General features: G+C 40.0%; 1 long non-coding RNA gene across 1 annotated transcript; it reads right to left on the bottom strand.

Annotated features, from left to right (window-relative positions):
* Positions 1 to 2622: 2622 nt before the first annotated feature.
* Positions 2623 to 25337, bottom strand: LOC148362656 (uncharacterized). The gene is made up of 3 exons (XR_015850820.1): positions 25236 to 25337; positions 24625 to 24673; positions 2623 to 3377 (listed from the first exon to the last, which is right to left on the bottom strand). It is a non-coding gene; the product is annotated as an uncharacterized LOC148362656 (long non-coding RNA).
* Positions 25338 to 27863: the final 2526 nt, after the last annotated feature.

Below are 27863 nucleotides of genomic sequence, written 5' to 3'. Positions count from 1 at the left end.
ATTATTATTATTATTATTATTATTATGATACACACTGTTCCCGCTCCTCCGTGTTATATGTCGAAGAGTCCTTGGGCAAGACACTGAATCCCTAATGCCCCCGATAAGCAGGTGGTTGCCTTGCTTGGCTGTGTGAGTGTGTGTGAATGGGTAAGTGTGAAGCAAATTGTAAAGCTTTAGGAGCTCTTCAGTGACGCTATAGAAATGTAGACCATTTGCATTTATGGAAAGATAAAATTGAAAATGTATTAAATGGTTGTGATTATTCAGATTTAATGTTTTTTTTTCTCATTTAACTTCAGAATTCTTGGATTTTCTTTTTAAAAATCCCTGGATTTTTTACATTATATGATGAATATTATTAATACACTTAGTATGTAACGTATTCAGCATCTGCAGATGGGGAGTGAGGCACGCGATTTTCTTGCCTCATGGCAGAGGGCGATAGTGAGCCAAGTAACATGGTTTCACCTACACTGCAGTCTGAAACAATAGAATTAGTGATGATATTAGCTAGCTAACAGCAAGACAAGCCATCTGGGATTTCTCTTTCTCATAGCATGAACCTTTTTCCCTATTTATGGAAGTCTTCGTTCAAAAGGGCCAGCGAGTACACTTAAATTACAAGTTAAGGAAAGAAAAAACATGTTTTTTTTCTATGTAACAGTATATATATTGCTTTTTTTCACTGTCAGTCAAATGATGAATAAGATGTAGGGTTCATTGATTATAAATCTGACTTTGCCTCAACCGACTCGACTCTCATCGCACGTTACAGCTTCCTAGTAATTACAATTCAGTAATAACATAGTAATAACATAGCAATAACATGAGAATTGTTTTTTTGGGGGGGGATTGCATGTCAAACTGGTAGTTTGTTGCAACAAGGAAAGCAAAGCTCTCAGCTTCAGAAAAGTACATTTTATCCACTCAATGACAGAATTGTAATTCATCAAATGGGCAGCAGAGATTGCTGTTTAGCAAAAGCGTGTGGACCATTAGCACTGCTTTTATGCAGAGTGCAAGTGGACTGAAAAATGTAACCGATAAAAGATCAGCACTTGTTGGACTAAGTAAATACATTGAAGTTGCGTATATGACTGAAAATCCAGAGCATGTTTCTTTAGTCGTTTTTGGAAAGACTTCAGATGAGACACAGTGCAAACACAGCATTTCCTGTCCCAGTCAAGCTCAAAACTTGATAGCCTCGCCGGTTCTTGTATTATTTGTGTTCCGTTGCTTAAGAAATAGGTTGTTTGTGATGTTTTATTTAGGAAAATTCTAGCTTTCTTCCTTGAACAATCCTATTTGATGGTTTTATTCTGATTTGATTCCTAATATGTTTAAAGGAATTCATGAGGCTGATTTGCTGCTTTCATTGTTGCCATAATGCGAAACTCGTGAGTTTTTCAAGTAAAAAAAAATACTTGAAACGGAACAGATCTTTAAAAATCTACAGATTTGGATAATCAAACATTCAGAATTACAACTGAAGTTTACAGAACCAAAACGGTAGGTTTCGCATTTTGTATAAGTAAAATCTCCCAGATGCATCAACATGATGTCCTTTTCAACTTAAACACTTTTTACACAACCCTGAAAAATTGAAATTTACCAGTTTTATTTATGTAAGCAAAAAAAGGAGAGGAAGAGTTTCAGAAGCTCGTCCACCACCTCGTGTCTATCAGTGCATCCCAGAGTTGTTGGGAAACTATCTCTTTCCCCTTTTTAATGACACAGTATGTATTATTTGATCTCTAGATGCAGCTGCATTGTGTTGTGCAACAGAAAACAACAACAACATATTAACAGGGAACCAAGGGGACGGAGTACTAATAAAGGGAAGAGGAGAGTTGGGCCAGGGGAAAACCCGTGGTGAAATCAAGACAAGTCATGTTTATTTGTATAAACCTTAATCACTAAGAGTCACAAAGGGCTGCACAGACCACATACTATTGTAAACCACAGACTGTTATTACACCATCGGTCACAAGCCAGGAACGGAGACAGGGCCCGATAGCGTTCGTATTACTCAGATTTTTTTAAGAAAGAGAGCAGTGCTTGCATCCACGATCCAATGATCGTCGGTCACGGGTAGCAGATGGCAGGAACGCAGACGTGGCACTTCAGTGTGGAGTGAGGTTAATCGTAGGCAGCAGGGAAACAGGTCGATGGCCAGGACGTGGGAGCAAAACAGAAACGAGTCCAGAAAAGATGTCGGCAACAGGTATCAGGCAGGAAAAAGGGCAAAACAGGTCGGTGGCCGGGACGGAGGAGCAAAGAGAGATTCAGATAGACAATTACAGAGTTAAAAACAAACTACAGAGACTCAAAGTGACAAAACTGCACTTTCGTTCTCATTTTTTTCACCAGCCTTTTGCGAGATTTTTCTTTATGGGGGTTCTTGCAGCAGCAATATGGCCGCCAATTATTTCCCTTCCCCATAGGTGAGGCTTATGTTATGTGAAATAAATGCAAATTTCTCGACATATCAGTATTTAAACTTTTTAATATTTTTTGGTTGTTCATGTGTTTTTGCTCATTATTGAAATTAAATTGTATTTTTCTTCTCTTATTACCACAAGGAGGTGCTATAATACACACTGTCCCTTTAATGAATGAGAAGTGAAATGCTGTTTTTGACACATGCCCTTAAAAAATGAATGGATTAAAGATAGATTTACTTGTAACCAATCAGCATACAGGCATTTTCCTCATTGGAAATCAGTCGGCATGTGCCACGGGAAGCCCTAATTGAACAGTTCATTGAGTTTGACACCTTCTTTAGCATATGGAAAATAAATGATAACTAATTCTCTAATTAGCTTCAGTTTCAAAGGTGAATCCCATCGGCCGTTGGGGCCGAGTTTCTGTGAAAGGGCCGGTTTGTGCCTTGAATTTTCTTTTCAAACACAAAAAAGGAGTGGGCAAATGTTTGGTAGCTTGCGGTTTGCCGTGGGTCTCTGAACTGTCTTTTTTTTCCATGAAGTCAAAGCAAAGCGTTTGACATTTTAAGTTAAGCCCGGCTCTCGTCCTCAAAATCCCTGCCCCCTGGCTGGAATCCGCGCCCGAATTGTAAATCAAATGAGTGGCTTGAACATGGCTCCGTATGTATTAGTCTGTGATAGTGTTTTAGGGGGAGTGGGTTTTTTCTTAAGGAGCGCTGTGTTCCTGATATGTGATCATTTCTCAAAGTACCGTGCTCTCTTATCTTTCAGTTTTATCGAATATTTGGTGATTTTACAATGTGCACTTGTGCTCTTCTTATGTAAGCTTCATAGATCTTTTGCCGTTCCTGCGTACTTTCCGCTCATGAAGTTGTCAGGAGACCAAAACATTGTGATATTCAAAGATGTCCATCCCATCAACTTAACATTCTGAAAAAGAAAAAGAAAGAAAAATTATAATCACAAAAAACCCGTCAGAGTTTCACAGATATTATGGTCTTTACAGCAGATCTATAGGATATGACCTTATTCTGTAACAAGGTGGTGACCGCAAAGGGAAATTACATATGGCTACGGATGGAACCTATTCTAAAGGGGTTAAGAACCACCGGTACCCAATGTAAAAGCATTAGTAAAAAAACTAGTATTTAGTAAGAACTAGTTACATGTAATATATGCGTCTATGATTTAGTAACATCATAAATGAACAAACATGTAAAAGAACAAATCAAATTGTATTTACCTTTGGTTGACGTGACTTGAGCTGGTAGATTGGAGTAAGTAGGTGGATGCAGAGGGTGGAGGATAGGGCGAATTGAGATTAAACTCTTAAACTTAAGATTGTCGTGGATTGCCATTTCCTTAGGAGAATTTCATGCTTTGATTGCCTCCTTATTCTAAAGAATTGTCCCCATCGTAGATTGATTTCAGCCATGTTTCCATAGTTATTTTTCTTGGTGTTCATTTTGATATCACTACAAGTTTTTGGGACTCATAGCTAAACAAAATAAATCTTCAAGATTCTAAACCAGGGGTGTCAAACTCATTTTAACTCGGGGGCCACACGATAGAACAAACATTCTCACGGGGGCCGGACAAGTAGGTTAGAGAGAATAATAGAGAAATAAGAGAAAGAGAAGGAGATAAAAAGAGAGAGGGTGGGACATAGAAAGAGAGAAGGGGAGAAAGAAAGAGAGAGAAATAAAAGGGAGGGAGAGAGAGCGAGAGAACGTGAAAAACAAAAGAGAAAAAAAGAGAAATAAAGAGAGAGGGGGAAAGAAAGAGAGAGAATGAAAGAAATCCAAAGAGAAGTAGAAAGAGAGTAAGAGAGGAAAGAAGGGAAGAAATGAGAAGAAGAGAAAGAGACAAGAGGAGAAAGAGAGAAAATAGAGAAAAGGAAAAAAGGATGAGAGAACAAAAGAAGGTAAAAATACACAGAGATAAATAGACAAAGAGGAACAAAGAAAGAGAGAAAGAGAAACACAGAGAGTGAAAGAGACACAGAGAGTGAGAAAAAAATGGAGGAAGAGAGAGAGAGAGAGAACGAGAAAGAAATACAAGTACAGTGTCTTTGTGGACATATTTCAACCCACAGCTCGTTTTTCTCTTGCTCTTGAATAGAAAAGAGAGAAATGGAGCATCGTGGGAGGGAGTTCAGCCAATAGCATATTGGTATTTACATGATGCTGTGATACAAACCAATAGCGGCCAGGGGATTTAGAAACAGAAGAGACGCATTGTCTCCACAGTCACAAGCACAAACACAGCAAAGTTTTTAGGCACGCAAAAGAAAGTGTTGTTAATATCATGTGATAGGGAAAATGCCATGGCAAGCGGTTGAAAAGCATCTTCTTCCATGTTGTAAATTTAAAGCATTGTGAGCTCGGAATGGAGTCTTTCATGGCTCTACTTTGTAAAGAAATTAAAACACAAGAAAAAATGATAGCAACAGACACCATTTTCTAAAATTTCACTAATCACGTAGCGTAGGGGTCACCTTATGACTCAAAAAACGTGAAAACAGAAACAATCAAAAAACAATTTCTATTGGGCGCCACGCAATATTATTTATTACAAAATTGAAAAAAGCCGCCAAGCGGGATCTCCTGACTTTTCAGTGCATTTTATTTCACAGTGTGCCATTAAATAATTTTGTAAAATATATTAAAATGATAATGTTGTCAAAGCTTGTCAACAAATATCCCAATTAAAATTTGTCTCCCCCTGCAGTTACTTCAGATCTCTTTTTGACTGTCTTTTTTGCCAGGAATGATGTTTGGTAAACAAGGTGCGAGCAGAGACCTGTGGTAAAAATGTCACTAAATACTGCAACGAGAAGGATATGGATGTCATGATTACTGATGAGAGGCACCTCAGCCTGCTCCTTTAGCGCCAACAGCCTCGGACGCTGATTGGCTCCCTGTCACTTTTTAAACCCCCGTCTTCCTGTCACCGGTTGTCAGTCCGTCTGCGAACCTCAGCTCACGCTAGGCAAGCCTTTCGACCCTGACTCTATCCTGTTCTGATTCCCGTCTGTTTCCCAGCTCCGATCCATTTTCTGAACTTGACTACAATTTTTGCTCCCCCGTCCCAGCCATAGATCTGTTTTTTCCTGCTCTCGACACTCCCTTTGCTCGCCACGGATATACCACTTCCGCATCTGAGCAACCTGCTCCCCGCGACCAGCGATCTACGGATCGTGTGTACTTCCCTTCTGACAAATAAACTAAGAGAAAAGTGGGTCCTGTCTTCGTTCTGGTCCGGACAATGGATGCATTTACCTTCCGTTCTAAAAGTTGTTACTCTTCTAGCCTCTGGAAGCAAGTGGTCATCATTGGTCCTCTGTTGCCTTTTACAGATGTGAATCTTCAAAATCTTTGACGGTAAGAAACAGTTGTCTTAAAAGTACATTTTTTTAAAAAACTATCCAGGAAATGGGAGAAGGCAGACATCAATCTCGCATGTGTATTCTGATGTATCTCATTGGCCAGTAAACACAGAAAAAAATCCTAATGACATTTCTTTTTACTAGCCTTCACGGTAGAAAAGTGCTACAGAGCTACTGATGCCAGTGGTAGAAAAATTGTGCTGCAGCCCAAATACGAGCCAGATGTACTAATGAAAAGAGCCACACTTGGCTCGCGAGCTATACATTCTCAAGCTCTGTCGTAGGAATTTTGGGAAAAGGTTGATGGACTTTCAGGTCAGGTCCGGTCAAGTATAGGAGCACACACCCTACCCCTCCACTCCGCCGGCCTTGTCCCTGCCCTCCATGTATCCTCCCAACTGCGAGAGCCATGAAACACGCTGGCGACCCACTCGGCGGGTCCAGCCTCTCGGATCCCTAACATAAAGGATTCGATGAGCTGGGTCCTCCAGCGGGAACCGCACCACAATGTCCGTAAAAACGCAGATGGGATGCAACGCGTGTCAAGCACCTGTTCGACACATAGTCATAGTCATACCCATAGATTCGCCGGAAGGACCTTGTCACTAAGAGTTCAGTCTACGCCTCAGGCCCTCAGTGAGCGACCTTGCTTCACATGAGTAAAGCTAGGTCGATAACACCAAGGACCTGAACACGCTGACTTTCGTCCCAGTGCTCATATCACGGGGGCGCCACACGGTCTTGTTCAGTGAGTTCATCGCTCCATGTCCGATGCCAGGTCGACCAGCGACCTTTGCCTCGCAGGAAGTGTAACGGTGAACTACGCTGCCTAAGTAAGTGAATTTTTCCACTATCTCCACTCTCTCACCCGCCAGAGATAAAAAATCGACAGCAACGTCCAACAAGTCGCCAAAGACCTGGACTTAAGTCTTCATCCAAGAGACACGCCATCCCACTTTCAACGTTTTTTAAGTCAAATATCCCTTAAGAATATAGTCTTCCATCGGCGAAAATCATCAAGTAAAGTCAGGTGTTTATTTCTATAGCCCTTAATCACAAGGAGTCTCAAAGGATTATTGCAAACTACAGACAATGGTTACACCATCCCCTGATCTAAAACCTACATGAGGGCAAGGAAAAACTCAAACGCCTCAACATGAGGAAAACGAAGAACCTAGAGAAGGGACCCCTTCCAGGATGACCAGGCTGCAATGGATTGGCTGCATTAACAAACAATAGAATTAAAAATAAAATATAAAATAATTAAAGTATATTCACAACCAGTTCAGGGTGTCCCCTGCCCAGGGCTTGAAGAATAGCTGTGGATGTGCTTCAGCACCCCGGCGACCCTACTGAGGATAAGCGGTGCGAAAAATGTATAGATGGATAAAGTATATTCACAAGAGAGATAGTGACAAACTTATATAACCGTAAATTCCACCGAGAAATGCCTTTTGATTATTCGGCATTTTCAAGGTCAAATAAAACCTTTAGATGAGAAGACAGTGGCCGGGCGGTGTCAGTTTGTTATTGTAGCGCATGCCTGCCGGCTGCAGCACGTCACTTTCCATCACTTTCCCAGGTTAGCCCCAGAGAGGCTTTAGGCTGTCCCGCTGTTTACAATAGCTCCCATTCAGCCCACCGCTCCTCAATGAAATTTCTATTTTTAGAGCTTTCTGGCGTGCACAGAGTCATCTGCTTGTTCTGAATGAGGTCTGCTGGTTTTGACAAGGTTAGCCGGATTAAAGCGTCAGTGGGCAGAGGTCTGAAGGACAGGTCGCAGGGGCCGAGTGGGGTTTGAGAACTCCATGATTTTATTTGAAGGTCAGCGCCAGCTTGCTGTTTAGCTAAATTCTGAGCAGGTGATGAAGCGGCGTTAGCTAAACATTTACTTAATGCCCAAACTCCAGTTTTATCCCTTTAATGTGGTGTCCGTGTCTGCACCTCACCAACACCGACGCCAAATATGTTCCGATTTTTCTTCTAATGACGGGAAGCCGACGTGAAACGACCACTGTGACGAAGCTCTCCTCTTATGTATGGAGGACTGATCCTGCCGTATGAAGAAATTACTGCAGGAATACCAACAAAGGCTATATTAAGAAGTGAACACATGTTAAGTAAATCATTTACTGTTGCGATAATGTTTTTCAGGAATAAAAAGTACTTATAATCTCTTTGTTTCTGTGACATAAAAAGAGGAAATTATATTTATGGCGGCACTGCGGCGCAGTGGTTACCATGTCCACGGCACAGTTCTGAGGTCATGGGATCTAATCCAGCTACCAGCCTTCCTGTGCGGAGTTTGCATGTTCTCCCCGTGCTTGCGTGGTATTCCTCCGGGCACTCCGCTATCCTCCCACAATCCTTGATCATCAAATTGTCCCTAGGCGTGAATAAACGAGTTATTCCCTGTCCACTGCTCGAAGATGACTGGGATGGGCTCCAGCACCCCTGCGACCCTACTGAGGATAGGCGATGCAGATAATGGATTGATGGATGGAATGATATTTAAATAATTTATTCCGTTTGATGAAGGCGTGAGCTTTGTTTGTTATTTGGACTATTATCATTGTGAGCAGTTGTTGGTTGTTTCGGCTCACTGTTCATTGTTTGACTGTTATTTCGCACTGTTGTATGTTATTTTGACTATTATGAGGTTTTTCCATCGTAGTCACTATAGGCCAATCATTTGTTGCTGTTCTTTCATGTCACAGCCCTGAGGGCTGATCTGCGTTTTGAGGAGATTTAATTAAAAGAAAAGGCTCAGGGAAGGGCCTTTAGAACAGGTTGCTATTTCTTATCTGAGGGTTTGGTACAGTCCTCTCTTGTTTTTGTTGCAATTTCAAAATCAATTGATGGCTTGTCTTTTTATTTCAAGTGTCCATTATTTGAACCGCTTATCCTCAGTAGGGTCGCGGGGGTGCTGGAGCCCACCCCAGCTATCTTCGGGCAATAGGCACGGGACACCCTGAACTGGTTGCCAGCCAGTCGCAGGGCACACAGGGACAGACAACTCACTCTCTCATTCACAACTAGGGACAATCTGGACCGGCCAAATAACCTGACATGCATGTTTTTGGAATGCGGGAGGAAACCAGAGTGCCCTAAGAAAACCCACAAAGGCACAGGGAGAACATGCAAATTCCACACAGGGAGGCTACAGTCGCTGGAATTGAACCACCCAGCTGCCGTGCCAGCTAACAAATCACATAATTCCTAAATATGCAACATAAATGTAACTTATTTATATACTGTATGCATTTTGTAATTTATTTATTTTGGTAATTGTTTTGTCATTTAGTTTTTTGTGTATTTTGTCACGAGAAAATGTAAATGAGGGTGTGAGACAAACTGGCCGAGCTATACACCTATTAATTGATCAATTATTGCAACGACTTTCTCGTTTACTGACGTCAGCCAGTTTACCCCACACCTTCATATGAATAACATATTCTTGTGACAAAATATATGACAAAATAGGAAAGAAATGACTAAATGCATGCATATATAAATAAATAAATTGCATTTATGTTGGATAAATCAGTAGCTCAGGAGGTAGAGCGCTCGTCTTGGGATCAAAGATCCCAGTTCGAATCCCGACTTGCCCGTGTTACATGTCGAAGTGTCCTTGGGTAAGACACTGAACCCCTAATACCCTCAATAAGCAGGTTAGCGCCTTACATGGCTGCAAGGCCGCTATTGGGAAATGTGGAGCACATTGTAAAGCGCTTTGGGAAGTCATTGACTTGAAAAGCGCTATATAAATGCAGATCATTTCATTTTTCATTTCATTTAAATTAAGGATTTTTGTGATATTTCTTTGTTCATTTATTAATACAGAATTTATTTATTTGTGTATTTCCACATTTGTTTCTGCATATGACAGGATCAGTCCTCCATACTTTATGACCCTTCATGGTCGCTGAACCAATGTGGGCATATCCTCCTGTCTCCCATCACAAACTCGGCAAAATATTTTGGAGTGAGTACAGAATGTTCCTGACTAATGTTGCAATTACAATTAGTAGTAGGTAAAACAAATACTGTAAAAGCATTGAGGTAAGAACCCTGTTGTGTCGGAAATGTTTTGGTCTGGGTTCAACGCAATGACAGTTTCCTTACGAAGTTGTTCTCTTTATATTTTTGTTTTGAAGCTTGGTTGTTTTGGCCACGGCGCTGCTTGGGCCGGCTTGCCCTCGGCGCTATTGTGCTGCTGGCCTTTCTTTGAACCTGTTCAGCTATAAACATGGCTAAGTGCTCTCCTGCAGAAGCGAGCCCGCAAGAGGACAATACTGTGACAGGAATTTGCCGGACGCTATCGCCAGCCGCGCGTTTAATTAAACTGCTGCAACAAGTGGGGATGGCTATTGACAGTGCCATGAAGCAAAGCTCACTTTAAAGTATACTTATATTCTAAAAGATGGAAAATGTGAAGATGTACATGTCTTTGCATAACAGGTATATTCCAGTTATTTTCCAAGATAGTACATTATGAAAAAAGCATGACTTGTCTTTGTCATCCTGAGCTGTGACAGCATCAGAGCAACACCAGCACCCTGGCAAAGACAGTCGCAATATAGTGTTTTGTGTTAATTAATCGAGGTTTTTCAGGCAAAGTTTTGGTAGTTTTCTTGTAGCATGCCAAGGCTTTGTGTCATAAGTGGATGCAGAAATGGTACAACGAAGCACAAGGAGCCAAAAAAGGGGCAAACAGGATGCTAACCAGGATCGATCAATGAAAAGCAGCAACATATACTTAAATACAAAGTCTGAAGGGAATAAACCAAGGGACACTGCAAAACCGGCGTTAATGCCATGCTAGCCGCCTAAACAAGACACGGTGGGGAGCCAGGGAACGCCAACCGGGAGAAAACAAAACAAGAAAGCCCTCCGCAGCCCTTAAGTTGAGAACTTCAACAGGTATCATTTGGATAGACAACAACATTGGCTTGATCATTACGTTATTGTATTTTAATAGTTCGCCCTTTTACGTCACAGCATAACCAGGACCTAGCAACCACGAGATGTTCTGCGAAGTTCTGCTCTGGTAAAGATGACGGCCCATTCTTTATGTCTTCGGCTGTAGAGCGATGGGGAATCCTGGTAGGCCTGGTACGAGGACGACAGGAATCAGGGCGTTGACTGCTGGTGGCTTGAGGCTGATCTGAAGTCGCTGGCTTTGACCCAAGGTGTTTGGCCGCTAGCTCGATCAAGCTTGGCTGCTGACTTGGCAAGGTTCTCTGGCTGCTTGTTGAGCTGAGACTTGGTCAGGACCAGCCAGGATTTTGATCCGGTTCTTGTTAGAATATTCCCTCTTCCCTTTTTGCTGGCCAAATTCAGACTGCCCTTGCGAGGTGAGACGCGTACCAGCTCTCGATTCTGGTCTCCTGGGAGGGGCGGACTGTGGTGGAGTGGTCACGGCAACATTTGATGTGCAAATGCAAGATAATGTCCCCTCCCAAACCTCACATTTCACCATTATCAGTCAGATAATGTATCTATGTGATTGATTTAAAATACAGTATTCACTTCACATGTCTTGACATTGTTTGATCATTTTCTGACATTGCGAAACAAAATTCTGACCAAACATTGAATACTCTACATGTCAATAAAGTTATTACTCGTTTTTAAAATGCTGTAAATTTTTTATAATATTGTTCCATACCTGATAAATACCAGAAAATTCAACAGTCAATGTTTTGTACTGCGACAAAAAAGAAAGAAAAAAAAGATAATGATAATAATCACTGGCAATTCAATTCAATTCAATAGCCGACAAGTTTTATTTAAACTTGCTTAATTCAATACATTTGTATGTTATAGCCTGTTGCAAGTTATCCTGAAGGCTCACAATAAAACTACCTATAAAATATTGGAAACAAACATGAAATATATCAAATGCCCTGTTTTACAGACAAAGCTAATACCAATACCATACAGTTGATGCAGCATTCTACTTGACCCATTTTCCTGTTTTTATTTTGCTCCCTTGAGCGTGTTAAAAAAAATGAGTGCGAAACATTCAAAATGGAGAAATAAAATCAACACAATGGTGTCCCTTTAGCTTCCAGGAAACATATCATCATTATCCTCTTCTGCTCGCACGAGTTTCTCCGATCTGTAGCCAATCTTTGCTCGGAGCCTCGTGCAGCCAAAAACTGAACTTTTCCTCTCTTTTAATATCAAAAGCTAGCCTCTCGCTGAGCTCGGTAAGCTCCCGATTTTGTTTCAAAGACTTTTGTTGGGCCGACTATCTTCTTAGTTTCGCCCAGAAAAAACATTGTCACTGTGTGGTCAGGATAAGCTGCATCGGGATATAGCGCAAATGAATGCCAGTGTGGTCGTGTTTGGACGATTTAAGGAAAGCTAGAGCCCAAAAAGCCTCAAAGTCATCTAAACATCGGAGATCCTAAACCTTGTAGGCTCTCACGGTCTTGATGGGATCGCAAGATGACAAACAGGCCAAGCCGTGACTAAAGACAGACACTATCCAGAGTAGAGGACAGCTTTGAAAATCTTAAGGCTTTACAAATGAGAATTTTTCCACTTTTTTTTAACTTCTGTTTTCTTGTTTTTCCCTGTGAAGTATATATATATATATATATATATATATATATATATATATATATATACAGTATATACGGCAGCGCAGTGGTTAGCGCGTGTGCGGCACAGTTCTAAGGTCTTGGGAACCTCCTGTGTGGGTTCAAATCCAGCTACCGGACTTACTGTGCGGAGTTTGTATGTTCTCCCCGTGCTTGCGTGGGTTTCCTCCGGGCACTCCGGTTTCCTCCCACATTCCAAATACATGCGTTTCAGGTGGATTGGCCGGTCCAAATTGTCCCTAGGTGTGAATAAGCGAGCGAGTTGTCTGTCCCTGTGTGCCCTGCGATTGGCTGGCAACCAGTTCAGGGTGTCCCCTGCCCACTGCCCAATGATTGCTGGGAGGGGCTCCAGCACCCCCGCGACCCTACTGAGGATAAGCGGTGCTGCTAATGAGATGAGATGAGATCTATATACCCACAATTATCACATTAACAACCATTGTGATTAATTGTAATTTTTCCTATTTTACAATATATTAAGTTTTTTTCTCATAAAATAAGAAAGGATTTTTCTCATTTTATTAAGACATACACATTTTACAGTTTATCTGCAGCTACAAATATAATGTCTTTAATGTACTGTGTTGTCATATGCGGCCAAATTGCACACTATACGAACAATTAGGGGTGCATCGATTTATTGTACATCTTGTTTATTAGGTTCAGATTTCCCTAATTATTTAATAAATAAACCGAGCTTTACTACATTTGCAGTAATTTGTCTATGAAGGTTTACCAACTCTTATGTTCTTCCGTAATGCTAGTGGGAAAGGAAGAGCTTTTCTTCCTTTGTCTGCTCGTTTATTTCTGGCTTATAAGACGGCAGGCTGTGTAAAACAAGAGCTGGAGATGAGTAGTTCCTTTGATGTTTTTATTACAAAAAATGCAGAACAATGGCTGTCAAATCCACAAGTGTGCAATTAAAAACAACTGACAATTACTTTCATACTAGGAGGGCAGGTCATGAGTAAAAACAGAACAAAAAATACAATGGTAGTGGAAATTTTAACTGCACATTTGCTCTTCGTTTAAACAAGTTCTGACAAGTACTAATACCGTTCTCCTGACTGCGAAATAAAATGCCGCTGTAAGATTGGGGAAATTGAATAATAACGATTAAATAAATGAATAAATTATTAAGTTAATTAAATACAACTATATAAATGAAGAGATTATAAATGACTAAAGTAATAAAGAGGTTATGAATGAGGAAATCATACAATAATGCTTATACACTGTGTATGCAGTGACACGTTTCAATATTACAACACTAAATGAGATTCTTAGTTTTCATTACGAGGATTCATTTGTATGTGAACTGCTTGAATTTTAATTTATTCCGTATTAGAGTGGACATGTGGGCTGGCCATCTCTGCCCTTGGCAGTTGCCGCATTAATCAGCAGAGTGGGCCAGAGGTCTACCACAATAATCAGTTTTTGTCAGTGTTGATGTCAAACCTTAAGTCATTCCAAAGGGCAAATACCCAATACATAATTTTATTTTCCTTTTAAGTTATAATTTAAAGTTAATTTATTTTGAAAGGAATTATTCATACGAAGGAAAATGTAGACAGAAACAGATGCACACGTTATTTGAGCTAACTAAGGGATTTTTTTTTCTTTCAGAAAAGACAATGCTTGAGAAACAGCTTCTAAACTCATTCACTGTCATTGAAATCTATAGCCATCAGTGAATGAATCTAATAACTTCAACATTTTCTTCTTTTACGTCCAGTGCTTAAAATCCAGCTTATGTACAAAACGATCCAATTAAAACTTAGTTATTTTCCAAAGACACTTGTAACCATACTTTTGCTAAAGGGTCGCTTTCCGATTCTTTAAACAAGACCGGCTACCACCCACAAAGACTCTTAAAGACTAAACAAGACCAAAAGAAGTTGCTTTAAACACACCCGTTCATAAACTCAGACTCAAGTACAATAGATGTGGTTAGACAATTATTCACGGTACATCAAGACATTTTGTTTACCCGTGTTTAGCTCCCGACTACAACGTTCCGTTCTTCACATATGGCCATTGCAAAACCAAAAGGACGTCGTGTTCTTAAATTGGATCTCTGTGTCTGCTCAGAGAGGAATTAAAACCTTCCCAGCTTGAGTTTTCCTTTGATTCTGATCAGCGACAGCTTCATTCATGTCTTCAATTAATGGCCGCATAACCCTGGGGTCATTTTCCACTCTCTAATTTCTGTAATAGCTCGAGCAGGCAGGCTGCGATTAGCACAAGCCAGCTTTGTGCCACTCATTAGCTCAAGCACCAAGGCCTGTGCTGTATTTAACTTAATAAAGAGGCCAAATTAACAGCAACACTGGCTTTGTTCCAGATGCATTGTGGGTGAAGGTTTGGACAAGTGGAATGGGTCATGGGAGAGAACCTGGACAGCTGAGGGAAAAAGCTGACAACTAAAGTAGCAGTTAAGGAAGTGTAAAAAAAGGCTCCGGCTCAAGATAAGTTTGCATTAAATCGGATCTACAGAATATACGCACTCAAATGCACAAATGCTCAAGGCTCTTTGGAAACCAACGAAGGGGTGCCCAATATAATTTCAAATTATCTTTCAGCTGAAAAAAACATAAATAACTCACATTTGGTGTTTCTCTGTTTGTAGCAACAATTCATGTCTGCATCATTCTTTTACCCTGATTTTTTCTGAAATCTGCAAAATGTGTATAAAAAGTATTTTAATTATTAGTATTTGTTATTGGTTGTTTAAAAAAAACAATACATATGACGTCGCTACAGTTACTCTGTACTTGAGTAATTTTTTCACCAAGTACTTTTTAACTTTTATGTCACGACCAGAACGGAATCAGGACCCAGATGAATAACGTTAACTACAAGTTTTTCGATATAAAGAGGAAGGGCATCGCCCGCAATCTGGTGCTTGCTGGACGCGGCAAGCAAGCCACTCACAGAATTGGAACGTGTTCTGTATGCCCAAGTGAGTCTTCCGGAGCGGGAGATCGGAGTGTTGTAGACAGAAAAAACAGGTCGATAGCCGGGACAGGAGAGCAAAAGGTGGTCGGGATCAAAAACGGGTCGTAAGCCAAGATGGGAGAGCAAAACGTGGTCGGGGTCAAAAAAACAGGTTGTAGCCGGAGACAAACAGGGAAATCAGGAACGGACGGGTGGAAAACGGGTGCAAAAAGCGTGACCAACGGGAGTCAGAGTCAAGGTGCTTGCAGGTGCGAAACAGAGGTTCGCTGACGGACTGACAACAGGCGAGAGAAAGGACATAGCTTAAGTAGGACGGGGAACCAATCAGGAATCCCTCAACGGCTGGCGCCAAACGAGCGGGCACAGGTGAAACTAATCAGTCATCATGACATTTTACTCAAGTAAGTATTTGGATGACTAGTTTTACTTATCCTTAAGAAACATTATTCTGAAGTAACAGTACTCTTACTAGCATAAAACTTTTGGCTACTCTACCCACCTGGGAATGTCAAAGCTGGTATCATACACCAGAAAAAATTTTTTTCACTCACTGTACTATATGTTAATTATCTTTGAAGAGAGTGTTTTTTTTTATGGTAAATAGTTTTTTTTTTTGCACTTACAATTGTATTAAAAAGATAGTTGAGTGAATGATAGAAAAATACTATTTTTTCCTTATTTGAAGTCAATTTAGCCTAATTTTGCTCAAATGGACTTTAGGCTACAAATGGTGCAGATCGTGGCTAGCGTCAGTGAGGAAGCTTTGATCATAAATGTTCAAAATTGAAAAAAGAAAAAAATTGAAAATGAATTTACATTATTCATCGCAAAACTGGTTATTTTAGCCAGACAAAGCATATTTATCTTCAGCTATTAGTTTCAGTATCTTTGATGTCATTTCTTCAGGGGTCGCTAGCTGTGACGAGCACAACATTAGCAACGAGCTGACACCCAGATGCTTTCAGGATCTGAATTAGCATTAGCAAATAGCATTAATAACTAGCATTGCCTTGCTAAATTGAAAAATTGAAAATGCAAATATGTCATTTTTTTCTTATCTTAATATATATATATATATATATATATATATATATATATATATATATATTATAATAATAATAATAATTTCCTTGTATTGTCATTCTGTGTAACAATGTACACAGAACGAAATGTCGATTGCACCTGACCCGTTGTAGCGAGCCGATGCAGCCGCAGATTACTAAATTTTGTGCAGGATTGGGAGTAACGGAATACATGGAACGGCAAAAATGATGTTGGCAAGCTGTTTGGATTTATTTTCATTTTGTTTCTGTCGCATTTTATGTTAGTTTTGCCGGAGATCAAAGAGATCAAAGAGATCAAAGCCAGGAGAGAAAGCTTACCACGTGTTGTGAGTCATAATTTTATTCATATTTAGTTTATTTTGTCTTTTATTAGCATATTTGGTATTGGAGTAATCCAAAAGTAATTGAAAGTTAATCTAGTTAAAGTAACCCTACCCAAACCTGTATATATATATATATATATATATATATATATATATATATATATATATATATATATATTGTGGCTGTTGTTAGCCTGAAATGAGCGCGTATTTTGCTTTAGCCGTTTGCTGTTAGCAAAGCATTTAGCATTGGTCACCTAATGACTCCTAACACAGTAGTTGGGTCTAAAATGGCGGCGCCCTGTTTGGCTGCGGCTGCATCGGCTCGCTACAGTTTAACTGTATGGGTCAGGTGTGTCGACATTTTGTTCTGTGTGCATGGTTACAAAGAATGACAATAAAAGTAAATTATATTCTATTCTATTTAGGAGTCGCTAGCTGTGAAGAGCACATTAGCAGCAAGCAATAGCAGTTTTTGATCAATCAATCAGACCGTTTCTCGGCTTGTCGTCAAATTTTTGATTCAGTCCTCCGTCGATTTGACTTTGACGCCCTTGTTCTAGGAGACCCGTCTACATCCACACTAGAAGATGTTTTTTTCTGGATGGAAACTTTGAGGCAAGTCTCGGCTTCCTAAAAAAAACGTGCATCTGCCATCCTCCACGCTGATGGTGAGATAGCTAATAATTAACGCTTAAGATTGTGCGTGCAACTAGTGACAAAATGCATTCCTGCGTGTCTGCTGTGTGATCACATGCAGCTCCGTGACAACTTCTTATCTAGAGTTCATCGGGAACATGCTTGACTCTCTTAGTGGAATCCGTGGCCGGTGGAGGATTTATAACTGATGTTGGAGTCTCGAACCACTAAAATGGCAAACTTTGTGTCAACAAGCCTCAAACAATATAAAATGATACATAACATAGGAGTTACTTAGGTGTTTTTCTGTCATGTTTTTATTACACGTCCACTTTGGTCACAATCCTTCTTTGGTAGTTTAGCTCGGTGACTTATCAATGACACTACAAGAAAAATCTGATTTGATGCTACAAAACTACAGTGGCAGTGTTTCAGTTTGTATACTGTAGAGCAGGGGTCTCCAAAAGGGTCCCCCCCTGAGGACAGCTGAGGTGTCTGTGGAGCTGTGCTGAATATACTTCACTAGTTCTGGGTCATTGTGATTTTCTAGTAAAATCATTTTTTTAGTGGTTGACTGAGTCCATTAAACCTTACCTACAATTATTAACATTTTATTAACATATTAATAACATAGTAACAACATAGTAATTGTATACATTGTTATTTTAGAAATGCATATCAAACTGTGTGGCCTTTGCGCTATTTAGTAACGAAAGTTAGCTGTCGGCTTAAAAATGGTTCGAGACCCCTGGTGTGGAACCTAAAACAGAAAAAATAAATTCTAATAGACATGTGTTATGGGACAATTTGTATTATTTAGCACCTTCTAGTGGTCAAACACTCATTAAAATCTATATGGATTTAAATATTAAGCATAAATACATGAACTATCAGTAAACATGCATGCTTCAAAATACTCGCGATATTTGCATTTATTTTAGATGGCATGAGCCTCACCTAAAAGGTGACACAATTGTCTGCCATCTTGCTGCTACAAGTACCCATAAGCAATGATCCCTGCAAGCTTCCACAGGTCTGAGCAATCTCAAAAAGTCTCTAAGCCTTGCTTGGAACAATGGTGAGCAACATTCATCCTGCTTGTGGCAACCAAATCATTACCAAGCAAGTCTAAAACTTTAGATCGAATCAAGTTACATTCTACTGTATCCCAGGCAACACTAGTTAGTGTTTCAAATTTTAACTCCTTGACGTCCCGACGTCTGGTCGTGTCTTCGTGATGCCACCTATCATTGGAAAGCTTGGGATTTAAAATATACTCATCACAGAAACATCATGGTCAGTTACAACAAAATAACTGATAAATATAAAGCCAGCATAGGTTACCTATAACGTCTCCTGGGAGTCAGCTCATAATAAAACCTGTAAATATGGTATGGTTATATTCACAAAAGTCCAGTGAATCCAACCGTGAGAAATATTTACTCCCAAAAAATGAAGCCGACAGGTAAAAAGAAAAAATCCGCCTAAAAGCATTTCTGCATTGTTTGAATATCACTGTTGTATCTGTTTGGTTTGGTGACTAACTTTTAAAAATGAACAGACTCATCAGATTATTTTCAATGCTTTCATTAGCCTCTGACGTTTTGTTTTCCACCACTCCTGGCCAAGTGCAATATTTAGCCAATTGTGACTGATTATAATGTGGATTGACACATTTATTAGCCAATTGGTTCCTAATGTAAAAATGTACAGAGCCAAAGGTAAACTCAGTTGTCAGTGCGCGAGGCCAATCGTGATTCATTTTTTATTGGTTGGTTGGTTGGTTGGTTGGATCCCTTAACCACTATGGTCGTAGTGGCACCATTTCCTGTGGCGTGTCTTGGGCAAGTACTGCCTTGTAGTGCCCATTCCTTTCCAGTCCAACTCTAACTTGATCAACTTGCTTGTACATAAATTAGAATTGCAATTAGAGTTGTCTTCATTGTTATTGACGTGGATAAGCACGTAAAAAAAGACTTAAAAGAGAAAAATAAGTTGAAAATAAGGTCAGGATAAATAGACAACAATATTAGCAAGCTAGTGCTTGCTGAATGGCCGAAGATGTCATATATGTGAGCTCCAAGATGAAAAAAATTCAAATGAAATAACGTTTTTAGGCTGAAATCAGACCCATATCCGATCTTAATACCAGATCCACACAGTTATAAGGAATCCCTGCAAGTTTTATAAAATTCTTAAGTATTATTCCAATTATGTGGACAGCAATTAAATTATTTGCGTTTTAATGTATATAGAACACATTTCTGTGGAAGGTTTACTTTGTTCGGTATTTCCCCTCCTTTTGGCCTTAATTACTATATAGCTGTGGCACCAGTGGAAGAATACCAATGGAAACTCCAACTAGGATGAAACAGCTTTCAGATTTATGGCCTCTGGCACCAGTGAGAATGTCATGTAACACTATGAGCACCGAAGCAGTAGCTCTGACGTTGAGCTGTATGGTGAAAAAGTCATGTTCTATGACTGAAGCTATAATTATACATCCCCCAACAGTAATTTGGAGCAATATATGGAATGCTGTGAAGTTGTGCTATGGCTACCATTTATGCGTGACGATTGGTGGCGAGTAATCGCACCCTGTTGACATACTATACGTGATGTATGCTTCTCTGTGAGCCAGCGAGCTGTCACTGAGGTATCCCCTCAACTTTGTCGGTTCTCGTTGCTATGACAACCACATCAACAATTCCTTAAAGATAAATCTCCATCGTGAATTTTAGTACCAATGGAAGAAATGATCTGGAAACCGACTTAAACCTAAAAACTAATACAATGATCATCATTTCTGTGCTGATTTACCCGTTCAAAAATGTATTATTATTATTATGTTTTTTTAATTTTTCAAGCAACGTTTTTCCCACTCAAAGGAGGCGGCCATTTTGCCACTTGGTGCCGACCGAAAATAGCATCACAGTTCCTCAGTTTTTTTATAGCCAATCATTGATCAGTTTATGAGTGTCACATGACCAAAGAAAATGATTTCACCTTCAGAATGGTCACAGGGCTTTGTAAAATTCTCGATTTTTCTCATGTTAGATATCCAAAAATATCTGTGCTAGTTGTTTTATGAGTGTAATAAAAGTTTTTTTTCCCTGTACTTATTTGGCCACATATCCTTTTTAACTCTGCTTTATCTCTATACTTTTTCTTCTTAACCCTTTATTGACCAAGTATCATACAGTGTCATGATTACTGATGTAATTCACCTGTGCCCGCTCATTTGGTGCCAACCGCCGCGGGTTTTGATTGGCTGCCTGTCATTATTTGAACCCAGTCCTGTCAGTCCCCTGTTGTCAGTATGTCTGCGAACCTCAGTGTATACGAGTCAAGCCTTTTTGGACCCTGACTCTCACCTCTCCCGTTTTTGCTCCCATCTGTCTCCAGCTACGACCTGTTTTGATCCTGACCACGTCTACTCTCGCGTCCCGGCTTACGACCTCTTTTTGTCCCCGACTCCGTCTACTCTCCCTTTCTGGCTTACGACTCGTTCTGACCCCGACCACGCCTTGCTCTCCCAGTCCCGGCTACCGACCAGTTTCTCCGTCCCTGACACCGCCATCCCTCGCTACGAACACTTACGTTTTCGGATCACAATCCGAGTACGAGAGCAACTTGCTTCCCGCATCCAGCGAACACCAGATCCTGGGCGCAGCCCTTCCTTTTTCCTTCAATAAGACTTGTGAGAAAAGTAACGCAATTGGGTCCTGTTTGTGTTCTGGTCCTGATATGCAGGCAGCTTGAAAACTATTTTGTCCATGAAAGTGCCAAAAATCATGTTGTGTGTGATTACTTTCGGCCCATTTTTCCAGAACAATCCAAACTTTCAATATCTGGCAATATCTACCATAAATTCGTGTTAAGACAATTTAATAACAGTTGAAAATTGAAAACAAAATATAAAAATGGATTTTTCAGGATTATAATGGAGTAGCGAGTGTAACTGAACATGAGCACATTGTAAGACTAAATCAACTGAACTGTATTAAAAATATTTAAATAACGTTTTTAAGTCTTGCTATCTCAGTTGTCAGTATATTCTCAACTATTTGTCACCATGACCAGGCGTTTTAGGGGCTCGTGTGGTAGATGATGTAGCAATTCCTGCAGACAAAGACCTACATCATACATGACCCATTAGTACCCCAAATCAGTGCCCCTATGAATATGAAAACTAATATAGTATTGTTGTTGTCCTGTATTGCGTCCTGTGTTGCATTGTTTATTTTGAGGTGTACAAACGCTCCACTACTTACGACCATTCGAGTTACGAAAAACGGTGTTTACGAACATTTTTTTCGGGATGTCGAAAAAAATCCGGATATTGATTTTGTATTGTGTGCATCTTTTTCCAAGTACAGGACATTACTATAGTGCTTCTTTCCGCCGCTACCCAATTGTGGCGCTGTGAGAGGTCACCCGGCATCCACTCCGAAGAAGAAATCCAGCTTCTACTTCCTAGTTCGTTTGTAAACATTCTATACTGTATTTTCAGCGCGCAAAGAACTTTTACATTTTTATTGTTTAATATCTCGTGCATCCATTAAATATGGTTGGTGTAAAGTGTAAAGAAGAGCCGAGCGGTTTCTTTTAAAATGAAAGTGGAATAAAAAAGCTTGATGCGGTTGATAAAATGGTTGGATCGCTTTTCTTTGGCCACTTTCTACCGCGGAGGAGGAGGCACAAGTAAGTTAAACTTATTTTTATTTATCTTTATAGAGCATATTATTTTATGAAATGTTTTTTTGATACAAAACAATACAAGTTACTTATACAAGCCTTAATCATACTTATATAAACCATAAACATATATTCCATACAAAATATAGCACGGAAGCAACTAAGCAACAAATTTAACTTACGAACGATCGTCCGGAACCTATCTCGTTCGTAAGTAGGGCAGTGTTTGTATTTAGTTGCTTATTAAGTTGTGTATTTTGTCCTGTATTTCATCCAGTAGTTAGTCCTGTTTTTGTCCTGGATCTCGTCATGTATTTTGTTGTGTATTTTTCACAAAGAATATTATTCAAATGAGGATGCGCGTCCAATTGGCTGAGCTATTCCGCTGTTGATTGTCGAGTGACTGGTAAAATTCAACAACAGCTTATTCTTTCATCACTGTACATCCCCTTTTATCAACCAATAGGTGAAAAGCTCAGGCAGTTTCACCCGCCCCCTCATTTAAATAACATTTTGTTGTGACAGAATACACGACAGAAAATGTCAAAAAGTAAATGACAAAATGCATACATAAATGAATACATTGCTTTTATGTCACATATTTAGATATGATGTGACATATTTATATGTTCATTTGGCATAAGTTTGTAATTATTTATTTATTCATACCTTTATTTCTACATACGCCAGGATTGATCCTCCATAATAGTAGTGACACAGTTCTCCTCAAAGTTGTTTGGGTCCATCCCTGTTTTTTGAGCCGCCTACCATCTCATAGCTCTCTTATCATAATGACCATTGACCGCTTCTGTTTTGTGTCAGCTTGAAGGAAGGCACAGGAAAAGGGCCCCCAAAAACATTAAAAGGGTAGAGTGAGAATGGAGAGCAAGCAATGGAAAGGAGGCCCTCACTTGAGAATTCCTCGCAGCTGATAAGAGAAGGAGATCCAGTTTGCTGCACAGATAGGTTAGGAATGTGCAGCCAGATGATGATGATGATGATGACCATGACTATGTTGCCCATGTCTTGGCCTGCCAAAACACATTTCCCAGAAGAAGACTGCCTTCGTTGTGCGCTTTCCTTCGGTCATGCTTCTGCACTATAATATCATGCACCCCTAATTACTGCGTATCACTACCACAGTGCGGTGAAATCCTGCAGACTCGTTTTGTGCAACAACCACCATAATATTCATATACGCCTGTTGTCTAATTTTAGTGTGATGATCCACAAACGTCAGGGCTCTGTGCTCCTTCCCCTTGAAAACACACAATTTGACGTGAATCATCGCTCGCCTGCAACGGCAACAACGTGAGAGGAAATGGAAGCCAGCCCAGACCCGGTGGAGCGAGGCCAGGTAGTCGGAGAGGGCATTTAAGCTCTCCGCGTTTTAATTTACGATAAATCACAGTGCATAGATGGCTCCTAAAAAGGCCGGCGCAGACACTGTCTGTAGGTCAGAGACGGAGAGAAACGGCAGATTGGGTTAGCGATAAGGATCAGACTCCCACTCAGCTGTCTCCAGAGGAAATCAAACAAGCTGGAGCGGTTCATTATTCCTTCAGCCGAAGAGCTCTGGCGACACGGATGTACAAGCCGAGTCGGCGCTGACTTCATTTAGCCCAGATTGCAATCAGGCTAGCCGGCTGGTTGTGGTGTGGTTATAGGGACACTGTGTAATATTTGACGCTGAATTGTGTAGTGTAACCGAAAATAAGGGCTACAAAGCACAAGCAAGATTACATACTACGGAAACTCAAGATGACCAAACTGCACCATTTATTCTTGTCATTATTTTGCCCAGTTTTCTGTTTTATGAGGGTACTCTTAGCAGCAATTTTGTGGACAATCATGGTAGCTCTCTCTAGGTGTGTGAAGAACCCACTCGGGTTTGTGCTGAAGTAAAGTGGATAAACACTGATTAGTACAGTGAACTGTGGTATCTTATTTGAGCAGTACACAGATATGGAGGCAATAATCGTAGTGCAGTACATCAAAACAGCGAGGGTGACAGTCCTAGAGTTTGTAAAGCGGTACCCCTGATCTGGAAGAGTAGGCAATGGTTTGATACACTGGAAAAACAACACGCTACGACAAAAGTGCTTGGGACGTGACATGGAGGACAAGGAATAGCACAGAACCAAAGGGACAGAGTGTTTAAATTGTGACGAGGGAGAGTAGTGATAGGAGGGATATCAAGACAAGTGAACGCAGCTGTGAGGAGGAAAACCCAGAAGTGAGTTACCACATAGGGAAAGGTCGAGAGAGAGAGAGAGAGGGAGAGAGGGAACCTAAAGGGAAACAACAACCTTCGTTCAAGATTGGGACATGGTAAGCCTCATGTTATGTCAAACAAATATACATATCTTGAACTATGAATATTAGAAAATGCACGTCTATATGACAGTTTAAATTACAAAAAAATTGTTTCCAGGTTAATTGAAAAAAAATATTTTGATTCTTTTCTCATAGTATAGAGTGCAATAAGACACTTACCAAAACCAGTGGCGAGTAGTCAGGGGGGTCGGGCAAGACTTTGCCTCACCTGTCATGATGGGAATAGCAAGTTAAATATATATTAAACTGTCACATTTATTCATCCATCCATCCGTTATCTTCGCTTATCCGGGGTTGGGTCGCGGGGGCAACAGCCTTAACAGGGAAGCCCAGACCTCCCTATCCCCAGCCACTTCTTTCAGCTCATTCCATGGATCACGAGGCCTTCCCAGGCCAGCCTCGGGACATAGTCTCTCCTGCGTGTCGTCTCTAGGGCCTCCTACATTTATTCAGTTTAAAGTTATTTCTCAATTAACCTCACAATTTTTAGATTTTCATTTCCAAAATAGCTGAATTTCTACATTATATTATGAATATTATTAATAGAATTAGTATGCCTATACTTGTGCTGAGCATCTGCAAATGCAGAGTGAGGCACGCAATTCCTTTGCCTAATGGCAGAGAGCGATAGTGAGAACAAGGATTGTAGTTTGGAGCACACCTCAACCCCAAACAATAGAAATAGAGATAGTATTAGCAAGCCAAAAGCAAGTCAAACCTTTTTCAGGATGTAAAAGGAATCTGAATTTAGCTGATTTCAAAGAACTTACCTTCGTCTTCGTCACCAGCAAATTTTTAGGAAATTATTTGGTCACATTATTAAATAACAAAACCCCGGCATAAGAACAGGGAACGGAATCTTTCTGTCTTCTCACACAACTGGAAGACGACGGCAAGTTCAGACACCCGTCTCCTCGCTATCTTCGCGGTCTGATGGGGCAGATAGCGCTGCCGTTGGGCGTGACTGGATGGGTGAAGTATGCTGATACGCGAGGGCAGGGTTAGGGTCTCTCTGTGGGAAACAGACGTGAAATATTCTATCGGCTCGCTCGCTGAGGACAAAGTGGCACCGGCAGGGCGCCGCCCAGGCACAAAGCTAACTAGAGGCATGGGTCATAAATGTTATCACCCGGGCCCTGGTGATATACTAACTTTATCTCACCCATTAAGGTCAGCCCATTGTTTTTGGTCGTCTGGGCTGAATCATCGTCTACACCAGTTTGCACGAGTTAGGGAACCAGTTTGAGAACATTGGCTATTGTTCTGCAAGTATGCAATTGAACAAAGAGAAAGCCAGACAGGTTTAGGTTTTATGAAGTGCTGTAATGTGAATACTATGCTGTGAAAAACCTCACCCATCAATGGTGCTTATTACATTAGAATAGAATATAATTTATTGTTCTTGTCAAATGTACGTGAAAATTAAAGTGCCATCCTGATGGTTCAAGGAAATTATCCAGTACTACAAAGTAAAAGGAAGAACACAAATTACAGAAACTCGTAGTGACCGTACTGCATTATTTTTAACCTCCCCTTTCATAAGGTTTTTGGTCCTAACAGCAATATGGCGGACCAGAATGCCAAACTCCCTCTTGGTGAGTCTCGTATAAAATCAATACAAAATTCTTGACGTACGAGTATTAAAAAAAAATGCATGTTCATATGATAGTTATTGTATTTTTGCTTATTAATCAAATCAATATTATTTTTCCAAATGAATGAAGGGGTTGTTTTACCACTAGGAGGCACAAATGCTCCTTAAAATAATAATTAAAAAAAAGAATAATTAACCATTCCTTGTCTTTATTGCACAATTCCCGTCCAATCATGATTAACCAGTGTATTATTTTGCAGCGTTGAGGTGGATTATTTTCTTTGCCTGGAAGCTATTTTTCTATTTATCAGTTCTTGACTTGATGCTCTTGAATCTATTTCACTTGGTCACTCACTTATATGTTCTATTTTCCTGTCACGTCTTGATTTCTCCGCACTTTTACCTTCTATTAGGACTTGTCCTCTTCCCTTTATTTAGTACTCAGTCCCCTTGGGTTCCTTGCTTGTTCGTTGCATTTGAGCCCCCCTGTGACAGCACTGTTGTATACCCATCGTACCAAACCCCTAACTGAATACAAATACTATTGGATTGTTGAATTTACTGTTTCGAATTACTGGATCCCCAAACCTTTTTCCTGTCTTTTGGATAACTTGTTTGCCTCTGGTGCTTTGGATACAGTTGCCTCGCTGCCTGCATTTCCGTGCAATGAACACTGTCCTAATAAAGAACAACCGTTTTGCTGTACTAATCTGTTCTCTTCACAGTTATGTCCAGGATGGAACGTGTCCTTCACAATTTTCTGAGCTATCTTAACACAGTGAGCTGTTTAAGCTGATGAAACCTTTTGTATACCAATAAAAAACTTGATGAAATAACACGGGAATTTCCAACTATTGTCAGCTATCTTGAATTGTGTCTAAGTGGGGGTGTGATAGAAATGTCAGTTGTCCTTTGAATTATGGCAAAAGGCATTCCAGCACCTAGCGTAATGTATGATTCAAGCCATGTCGACTGTAACGGTATTTTACGAAGACTCCTTCCTGGTGCAATTTTGACAATTCCCATATGTGAGGAAGCGCTCCCCACTGAGCCAGTTGTCTTTATTGTGCCTGGCCAGATGTCTTGAATATTTTTGAGCACATTGTTAAAATACAAAGAAGCACATAATTACACTGACTGTTGTTTGTAAAGGGCCAGGAAGATGGTTTATTAGATAGTCGTAATAATTAGAATAGTTTGTTAACATTTAAGATAGAACACAAGCAGAAGATGTTAACAATTTGCTAAGTTGCAAGTTTAATACATAACTTGATGTTCTGACATTGTTCTAACTTTAATGCCTATGCAACAGAGTTCCTTTTTTTTAATCTATTAGCACGAAAGGTTACCAGTTTGATATGTATTTCCAAGATAATAAGTAATTCATTTTGATCTTTTTTAACTCTTTTATCACTTTGAGTTCACCCGTGTCTAAACTTGTTGACCACGGTGTTATCAATTACAATATAGAAACTTCTATTCCATTATCATGTTAATACTATGTCATTACTATGTTACTGATATGTTATTACAATCTCGTAATTATTACAATTGCGGTTAAAATAGGCTCAGCCCAGCACTAAAATATTGTACCAGTTAGAAATCAGATTTCCTAGAAAATCACAAAGACCCATCACGAATGAAGTATTTTTAGAACAGTGACCCCTGGTTTATACTCTAATTTTCTTCTGTTTACTCGATAGCTTATTTAAAACTCGAAAATTGGCAATATTTAGCTTTTGAAAAGCCATGTCCAAACCCAAATTTAAACAAACTTCTAACTAAGGTATTTAAACCCCAGATA

Source organism: Urocampus carinirostris, chromosome 7 (genome assembly GCF_059441175.1).
Source record: "Urocampus carinirostris isolate Australia breed hairy pipefish chromosome 7, RoL_Ucar_1.0, whole genome shotgun sequence".
In the NCBI taxonomy this organism is placed as follows: domain Eukaryota; kingdom Metazoa; phylum Chordata; class Actinopteri; order Syngnathiformes; family Syngnathidae; genus Urocampus; species Urocampus carinirostris.
This window is presented reverse-complemented; position numbering and strand designations above follow the sequence as displayed.